Source organism: Atta cephalotes (assembly GCF_000143395.1).
Source record: "Atta cephalotes unplaced genomic scaffold scaffold00019, whole genome shotgun sequence".
Lineage (NCBI taxonomy): Eukaryota > Metazoa > Arthropoda > Insecta > Hymenoptera > Formicidae > Atta > Atta cephalotes.
The window spans coordinates 2,765,940-2,776,748 of NW_012130083.1; positions in this window are offsets into that span (position 1 = coordinate 2,765,940).

Consider the following 10,809-nt stretch of genomic DNA (forward strand, 5'->3'; position numbering starts at 1 on the left):
TATATATATATATATATATATATATATATATATATATAATAATAACACACACACACACACACACACACACACACACACACACACACACACACACACACACATATTCTATTTCTTCGTCTTTCTTCTACGTTTCTCTTACTTTCCAACTGCTGGTGTTACAACTTTTCTCTATACTTCTCTGTGCGAGGTTCCTACGCAAGAAACATCTCTGCACAGGACTCACCCTCTTTTCCGTTTTTTTTTATCATCTTGCTTTATTTTTCTTCTCGCCATTTTCGTTCTTTCTTTCGTTACAGCGCGTCCTTCTATTATCTAGCAGAGCTCTTGCTGACGTGATGTCTGTTCATAGGCTGCCTTTAGACATTTAAGAAATGAATTTCTTGTTTCCCTCTATTTTTCATTCAGTCAGTATACAGATGTACATTATCGTCTAGTAAGATCTTTCTGTCTGATTATTCGTTCTTTTTAGTGGAACAATCTTGTTTTACCTATTTATCTTAGGTTTGTTTTTTTATAACTAAACTCCCGTTCACTTTTTGTACTTACAGTAAAACAGGTATGCTTGAAATTTGATGAAAGCAAGAAAAAAGTTCTAATGCAGTCTGTATATAGTGTAGAAATAATAACACAAATCTCTTATTGTCAACTAAAATATTAGAGATTGCGATTTCTTTAAATTAATGTCTTATGTAAAGATTCTCAGCAATATAGCTTTTCAGCAATATAACTCACTAAAGCCATCGCAAGAGGAAATAAGACAACTGCAAGAAAACTTGGAAAAAAGCACGAACTCTATCCCGGCAATGTCGATTTAATCTTCCCCGATGGACTATCAATCCTGCGTTTATTTTCCATCGAGAATATGTCGCAAGACGAACAACTATCGAAGCGTCATGTCTCCGACAGGCGTGTAAAATACACGATGTACGCGCGATACTGCTTCGTCGTTGCACGTTGCAAACATCGTAGAATAAGGTGATAAAGCTACACAAATTGGAACGTCACGCGACTGGATACATAACACCCCGAGTTCGCTCTGCTTATGGTCATAAAAACCCTCAGCGAAACACTCCTTGGTGCCCAGCTACTCTCTACTCGACTGCTGAAATCTGCATGGGAGGACGCGAACATCCCGTCGGATGGTTAATCAACAGGATTAAGAGGGCTTCCTGGTTTTCACTGCTCTGTACGACGAGCTCGCAAAACATCTCGCTCCAGATGCACGTACATGTCAAGATACTCATTTCGACGTTGCTGCACCGAGCTTGTTCTCGAAGAGGATTAGGTTCGCTCGCTGATCGATATAAGCTCTTCAATTCTATTCTCGCTCGTGAAATATAAAATAAAGTAACCTTTTGCATAATCTAATTTCTTGCTTTACTTCGAGAAATAAATTGTAAATGTCAATTTACAATATTCGTGTGATTTTAAAAATCTTATTCTCAATAAATCGAAAAACTATGGAAATAGTTATAAATATATTAATAGATATAAATATATTAAGATATATATTTGATGTAGCACAAAGTAAAATTTTTGTTACATAATTGATTAAAAAAAAAACATATCTGTGTTGCAAATGAAATACATAAGTGTTTGATTTAACAATAAAACATAAATGATACAAAAATCAGATATAGAATTAAACATCGTTAGTATTATCATTATGTTCGTTATTTTTAATAAAAAATATTCTTCCGTGTTAAACCTTAATTTTTAAAAGTTTACGAGATTATATCATCCAATCTTTTTGGAAAAAATGAAATTACGGACTATTTCTTCCTTTTTTTATGAAGAAATTCATTACTGCAATAAAAGACTAATAAAAATTGAAAAAATTAAAGAATTAAAGAAACTTCTATTAATAACGATTAATTAGACATATTAAGAAAATATCGAATTTTCATTCATAACACAAATTAAGATTTATTTGAATAACTTGTTCGTAAATCAGAATGCGATTATAATTTGGTTATCAGATGATGTCTGTAAATAAATATCTTACGATAATTGACAAGATGCTTTAACTCTTTTCTATACAACTTTTTTATTAATGTAACGAAATAACGGAACTTACTCTACTATATTTCTTTAGAAACGATGTTTAAGTATAAGCTAACATTAATCGATATTATATAAAATTAAATTTATAATAAAACTACAGCACATAAAATTACAAATTAAGTGAAAATCTTTCATGTTAGAGTAAATAACGTGTCGGAATTCTCTACTTCTTCGCATTATTCTAATAATTTCGGTAGTTTATACTTATAATTAACTAAAATATTAATAAAAAATAAAATATCAATCAAATATATAAAACACCATATAATTAAATTCTATTGATTTTTATAAAATTAAGGACTCAACATATCCGACAAAACGGTCAATAACATTGTACGTCGCAACATAAATTGAAATGTGTAAATGCATTGTTCATTTTTCTTCCGGATACAAATCGACCCGCGTATTGCTCGTCGCATTTAGCATCGAGAACGTAATAGCCACGATTGTAATCGCGATAGTGCAAGTATTATATACATGTAACATATATTTGCTGACGATACATGAACGATCAAGAACGATGTATCTCGCAATTCAAACGCATGCATTATAATACGTAATTTTTACTCGATCCAATCATAATTTTCTGAAAAATGAATATTCACAATAATTAAATTCTACAAAATCGTGTAAATATAAATATTTAACTAATATAATTATATTTAAAAAATCATCATTGCAATTTTTATTAGAGTGCAAATTAAAATTAGAATGGAAAATATACATAAAAAAAATATGGAAAGGCTGTCAGAAAGAACGATGTAGAAAATATTAAAAAATTTTAAATATATAAAATTTTTTAGATATAAATTCAAAAATAATTTTGTTAAACCATCAAAATAATTACATAGGAATGTCAAGTATAATGAGCAATGCTTTATATTTTAGGAATCAGTTTTGAACATATTATATAATTGTTTTCATAATCTAATAAAATTATCTCTCATTTGCCTAAATTCTCAGGATTTTATAATAAAATTATTTTTAGATTTCTATTCAACTGAATTTTTACAAATTTTAACAAAACTGTCTTATTCATGTAAATATGTTTAAGAATATTTTACCGTATCAGATTAATAATTATATAATTAATTGGACCAACTGTAATGTTTCATTCAAATATAAGATTTCTTTCATATTTTCCATTTTGTGTTTCATAATGCCATTACGGATGCACATATGCTAATCAGGACACATCATCTCTCAACCGTATCTCCTTAATGTTACGAAGTCCTCTCTAGTTAACAACGACCGTTGTACATCATGTGGCACAAGATGATAATAATAATAATAATAATAATAATAATAATGATAATAATCACTAGCAGACAAAATTGTAAGATTTTATTCACGTAGAAGTTGCAACTGCAAGTTTATAAGTGTTTTGAAATATTTTTAAACAAATAAACAAACATTGGTAATAAAAATTGCACTAATTTTAATTAATTATTTTAATTAATAATGATAATAATTATATGAAAACAAAGACTAAATTTTAATTTATTCACCCATTTCATATTCTTCAAACCATTTCATATTCTCATTATTGATATTGTTAATGTAAATGTTCAAATGATCAGTATTGTACGAAATACAATCTACTTTGTGACATAATTCAGAAAATTAGTCATATGGTTGTAATCATGTAATTCTCTGCGTATCATGTATCCAAATATAAGGTAATCCCATATGACTCAGTACTCAATCTGACCTACTCGCTGTTTGTGGATAATACGCACGCTAAATTCGACAGATAGCACTGTCGTACTGTCTCTCTGACCCGATTGCATCAGTTTATTGCTCAGTTTGTTCATTCTGTTATTGTTAGCAAAGCAAAATGCAGAACGTCATGAAGTAATATTTCATAGATAAATAATAATTGCTTTCTATAATTACTAAGAACTAGTTATATCAATTTCTCTTGTTCATATTATTGTATTTATCTCTACAACATTGCATTTAATTTATATTTTCGTCATAACATTTTGTTTTGTTTATAATTAAAAAGAAGAAAAGAATTTTTAATCTCAAGAACTCAATTAATTTTATTTATACAATTTTAAAAGAAAGAAACTCTATGGTTGATATTCATAGTCGGTTCTTACATTTAAGACCATAAGTACAATCTTAAGATTCATCCATGAACCACAGAGAGCCGCAGCTTAAGATGTTCATGAACCTCAGAGAGCCGCATTTGCATCTTAAGACATTAAAATAAGAATACGGGCTATGAATACCACCTTATGTGAAGTTTTTCTTAAAATTTTCACTGTATCCTGTAAATATTTAAAAATGTCTCATATTTTTTTAATATTCAGAAATACTTTACTTTCTCGAGTTTGACCATCAATTTTCAATTGTGGAGCTCAGCAAAAAAAAATTGCAAAAGCTTAGAAAAAAATTTAACAAAGCTTAGATAGTCATATAAAGTCTTACTTTACTTTATTTTTTGACAACTTTGCTTTAGTGTACGAATATACCAGAAGAAAAGCAGAATTTAAGGCAATTGCATCATCTGAGTACGATCTGTGAGACATTTCCGATCAGTGTGAATGGCGGCAACCTGTCGATGCCAGAATTGATTAAGAAGCGAAAAGTGAGAAGAAACACAGATGCGGGTCACGCACGCAACTGCACATGCTCGTACGAACGATGGACAGTTCCGCAGTGATTGAATTTTTCAGCTTTACTTCGGGAAAATAACGCGGAAACTTTCAACAAGCATCGGGCACAGAATGTAGTCTCCGGAAGAAAAATCGCTTCATTGAAAATGAACGGAAAAAAGAAAGAAAAAAAAAAGAGCACATACGCGTATTCCAGTGTGTTTGGTGTGTACGCTTGCGGAATAGAGCAAATGAGGAAATCTATTGTAGTTCCCTTGCGGATTCAAACGATCGATTATTTGATCCGATTGGTTGGATCGTGGGGAGGAATGCGAAATTCGAATTAGTCACAGCGGATTATGTTACAATCCGTTGTATCAAGCGTCGAACTTGAGTATACGCGCACAATATATGTATCTGTCTTTGTATTGTAGATACGTGGCATTATGGTATTTAGAATGACGTATAGAGCTGAAGATGTATATATACCAACTATATTACTTGTTACTGAAAAGCGATCGTTGAAGACATTCACAGATAAATAAGAATAAGTGTCTACGCATACGAAATGTCGAATGTTTCAGTAAAATAAAACAACAGTGATTTTAACTTTGAAGTAAATAGATGATTTAAAGGTACAAGTTGGTACATGGGATGGTCAGAATAAAGAAAAAAGTTTCAATTTTATAATTATATTTTTTATTAATATATTTATATGTTATTGTTAAATTTACATTAGTTAAATCATTATGAAATAAAGGAATTTAAAAATAATAAACTTTAAGAGATCTCTCTGGACATCCAATACTTTTTATTCTCCTTTTTTTATCCTTCTTAGAATACGGGTTTAAAGAAAACTATACCTGAAGTACTGTGGTCACCTATTCACTGAAAGGTTAATAAAAGTTTAATAATAATCAATTCTCGAAAAAAGGTAGACATAGACACTATGTTCTACTTTCATTTTTTCTATTATCTAGTCAAATATAACTCTGAAAAAGTTTATATATATCTTGTATATAAGTTCTAATAAAAATATAATTAAATATCATAGTTTACTTCTGTATATAATTATAAATATTTTATTATAATAACTAAGCTATTAAACAGAAATATCCGCATCAAAGTTGGAAAAGAAATAAAACTATGTTATCTTTTTATCAAATTTTATCACTCATATATAGTTCAAAAACTGTCAATATTTCGTTGTCTCTCGGTGAAAAGAAATCAGATTATATCTCTCTGACTTATATTAAAAATTCTCAATAATTCACAATATAGTTGGAAAAAATATTTTGGTGAATTAAAATAACTCGACAAGTTTTATTTAAAAGAAAACATTAAACTAAATTTCTGTAGAATCTCTAAATAGGAGAAATTAAGAGAAAATTGAGATGGTCTGCTATCATGAACGTGCATTCTAGTAATTCTGTACATATGGAGAGACAAGGACTGAGTAAACCCCACGTCAACCAAATACACGAGACTACATTAAACTATGACGAGGAGATACCTCGGAGTTTGTCAGTCAGTTGTCGACAGGATAATCGATACCGGTGTACGTAGACAATGCAACAATACAATGCGTTCCGCATCACGCTATCCGTTTATACTCGCTCATATATCGATCCAGGCCGACCTGATACTTCGCGGTATTCTTGGACGAGAGCGATGCGTTTATCGTCCGCATCATCGAACACCCTTGAAGACATCCCCAAAATAGCGAACAGCGTTAATGCGAAGCGACGCGATGTACGAGCGTTTTCGCACATTACTTACGCTTCCAGGATTGGTGACGTGAATGTGAGAATTTCTGTGCCCATAACATTCACTTTCCTGAAAAACACATCAATCTTTCGGCAAGTCAGGCATAAACAAGTTTAATCAAACGACGCTGTTACTTTGCGCGCTTGACCCTTCGCCACAAGATTATTGTTTTGTATTATAATGCACATTTATTACTACAATGTAATTCTTGTTTAGTGCTGAATCACGTGATTCTCATGTTAAACAGATAAAAGCCTACACATACAGAAAATTGTAAAAAAAGTCCATAAGTTTGATGATCAGTTGAAGATACAAATCAGTATAATAAAACCTTAAGCCGCATTAATTTTACAGAATATCGACAAATAAATATAAATTTTTTTATAGTATTAAACTCTTTTTAGGACAAAAAGATAAATGTTAAAAAAAATTAGTCAAAATTCATAATAATTTTGACTTTTGTTATCATCTTCTCAACTTTAAAAGAATAATTTTTTTAAAGATTGTAGAATAAAAATAACATTTGATAAAAAAATTTAATTTTTGTTCAATTTTAAAGTAAGCAAATAATATTATAAAATAAGCTTTTTAAAAAAGTTTTATATTAAAAAGCAACATACTATCTCATCAACGATTAATTATATTTAAAATAACAATATTTCCATTTGCATTTATCTTTTTATTCACAGTAACTTGTTGACCTAAAAAGACATCACAAGGCGGCGTGACGCGAAAATGCCGTCATGCACTCTTTCCCACAAATGTCTCAGACAGTTTTACAATAATGTAGTCAATTATGACGATGTGTACGATAATCGTCGTCGCATATCGCAAAACACGTCTCTCTATCTGTAATATAGCATTATAAACGACCTTAATCGTGATTCTGAATAATTCAAAAGTTGACGCGCGCGGTTATGAAATCGTTAGTCCTCGTGAATTAGATTGTCATATGTTATGCCAGGAATATGTATTTAAGCACAAACTTTCGACCTCCGCGTGAATAATGAAAGGAATATCAAACTGCTTCCTTCCTGTTCTTAAGATTTAACTTTCATATATCTCATTCAATCATTCATAAATTTCTTTAGTAAGTCAAATACCTGTAATTTAAAAGATACATTACAGATACTTTCAATTTTAAATTACGTTAAATTTTCACGTTAAAAAATGTTTTAACTGATAATTTAATAAAATGCCTTTGAATAAATTTAAAGGAGAAAAGATAATAAAAAATTAATTAATAAGTAAGTTTCATTAATAAGTGTTCTTGTATTTTATTTCTTTATTTCTAAAAAGACAGGTTTTTCTTTGCGTTTTAATAAAGTAAAATGGATACTATAGAAAGCAGAAAAATGTTACACAGTAAGGATATTTTAACTTAAAAAATTCTGATAATCCTAGACGATCTCAATCAACTAAAATTTTAAAGAATGAATTGAAATTATAAAACTTAAAATATTAATTGCATTCGAGATTCTCTGTGACAATTCCTACAACTAGATGTTGGGGATAAACCAGAACGAGGATGAATCGACGTGCGAACAGAAGAGGAAAGGATCGATGGCGCAATTTGTCGACCCGATCGTTCTCAATAAAATTGCCAACGAATTATGACGCTGTAGCGACGTAATGCACTCAGCCATGCTGACTTAATCGATCGCATCGGCTGAGTAGCAAACTCGTTCCACTCCCTTACTGTTTTTCTCTCTTATCTTTCTCTCTCCCCTCTCTTCCTCCCTTTTATCTCTCTATATAACGACATCGCAAACCGTTGGCTCGAGAAAACGCATCTCCTTTATTTCCGCTGGATAAATCGGCATCTTCACTCGGTTACATCGGGAATCCCGAAGCGCTGAATTAATCGCGCTGTTTGTTTCACTTTGGGGACTTACAAAGGGAGTATATACGTATTATTCCGGAATACAAATCATAAGAATCTGAAATTCTCATGAGATTCATGTAACTTTCCTTGATGATCATTACGAATATTGTTGGTGGCAAACTTTTGTCGGCGTTACATTCTCTTAATGAAAGTTTTTCTTTTTTTTTCTTTTTTTTTGAACTAATATCAGAGCACGTGTTATGAAATTATTCGGAATAGATTCCGATCAAAATTGTTCAGTTATTTCCTGGATTTCTATTGTGTTTTCTAGGGAAAACGAAATAATTCCGATCAAGGAATCCATTTCGAATAATTCCATAATACCTACCCTGATCGAAAAACTTTTTGATATAGCTCTTCCCACACATCCACTTGTCTTCTGTCAATAAAGACGGAGATGTGAAAGTTCTTGATCCAGAAAAAAATCAATTATTTATATTACTCATTACTAACTTATATATATTCATTACTATTTATATATACAGATCATATATACTTTCATTAATTTATGTATATTCATTATTAATTAAATATATTATCTAATTTAGAGTTGCTCATGAATAACACAAGCACACAAAATTTAATATTTAATTCGGAAATAAGATCGTGATACTTTAACATTTTGATATCTAAATGACACTAAATCTGATATCTAAATTTGATATCTTGCTCCATCACGTTACAATTTTTTTATCGACGGAAAATATTGGGTTGTTCGGAAAGTTCGTGCCGACTAAAATTTAAATTTTAGTATATTTATTAAATTAAAATTTTCTGCGTTTCAATTTTCCTTCAACATCGGCACAAACAATCTAATAGTTCGATTTTTCAGTATTTTTAGAATTATTTATGGGTTTTTAATAGGCAGGCTGAAACAAAAGAGTTCGACGATAATATACAAGCTTATAAAGTTAATATGAAAAGCTAGTAGATAAAAAAGATATTGCAAAATCCAACTACTTTTCGTCGATAAAAAAAATTGTGATGGAGCAATTTGAATATCGAATTCAATTTCAGAGCATCAAAATACATAAGAATACTATAGTCTAATTTCCAGATAAAAAAATTTGTTTCTATACCTGTGTAATAGTACTATCGTCATTATATTTCATGATAAGTTCGTAAAGGGAGATATTATATTACAAGAGTATTTGGACAATTATTACTTTCACCTCAAAGCGATTCTCGAATTTTGGTTTCCCGTTTCCTCTACTCAGAATTGGAAGGCAGTTCGCTCGATGTAGCTCAAGATTGTAGTCTGAAGTAGTAGCAAGCTACTTAAGCAACACAACTCCTAGCCCACAGTGTACTCCACTAGTCCAGCATGTTTGCAGGAGCAGGGTTTCCGAATATATCGTAGGGCAAAATCTCTAAATGCACTCCTGCGGCTCGCACTATCGCCCGCGATCTCTCCAAAATTCCCTTAACCCAGCACCAAGAATATACGTCGCGGGTGGATGTAATAAAATATGTACGTCGCCCCGGGAGGAATACTGACGCCCGCGCATGTGTATGTCACACGTTGAAAGTTCCCTACGTGAGCACGAATTCCGTGGCGTTCAACGACTACTGCTTCGACGAAGAAGAACAGCTTCTATACGAACTCTGCCAGTTACCAAGTCTTGACTCGAGGAGAAGACTCGATCGGCCCGATCGGTTCGTCACTCGAAGCGGAGTTTCCGGAACGAAGAAAATCCAAGCACCCTCGAGCGACTTCGACAGTCCAGGAAGTTCTGTGACGCATAACCGACATGCATTCCGACAATAAAAACGACGAAGACAAAATACTAAAATACGAATCAGTTTTCCATTATTATCGAATATCGAATCACGACATTCAGTATTCCATTGCAATAACAACATTCTTGTAGATGATTTATTTTATTATTGAATAAAGAAACCGGCTTTCTAGACTGTACTGCAAATATTCTGTATAAATGCTGAAATAAATGTGAAATCTAGGTCGATCAATGTCACTCGATTGAATGCTAAATAACGTGTGTGAAACATCATTATAACGCATATAATCTTGCATACATATATATAGGATATAACTGAAATAACGCCCACTAATCATACAGTATTAGCTATTCCTAATAAAATTAAGTTGAAAAGTCCTGCAATTTTCGCAACAGAGATATTCATTAATGAGATATTAACTTCTAAATACTGCCGAATAAACGGATAAAATCAATGTATAAGACAATTTTAAGATATCTTTTCTTGTTCTTTGTGAAATATTTTGAAGATTTTTCTTAAGAACTCTTAAAGATATCTTAAAGCTATCTTATACAATTACAATTTTATACATTTTGCTCATTGGATAATTAAAAACAATATTGCGAAAATTGCAAAATGATAAAATTGCAAATGATAAGAGGACTTTTCGTCTCAGTTTTTTATTAGGAATAACACTATATGATTAGTGGACATTATTTCAGTTACATCCTATATATATATATATATATATATATATATATATATATATAA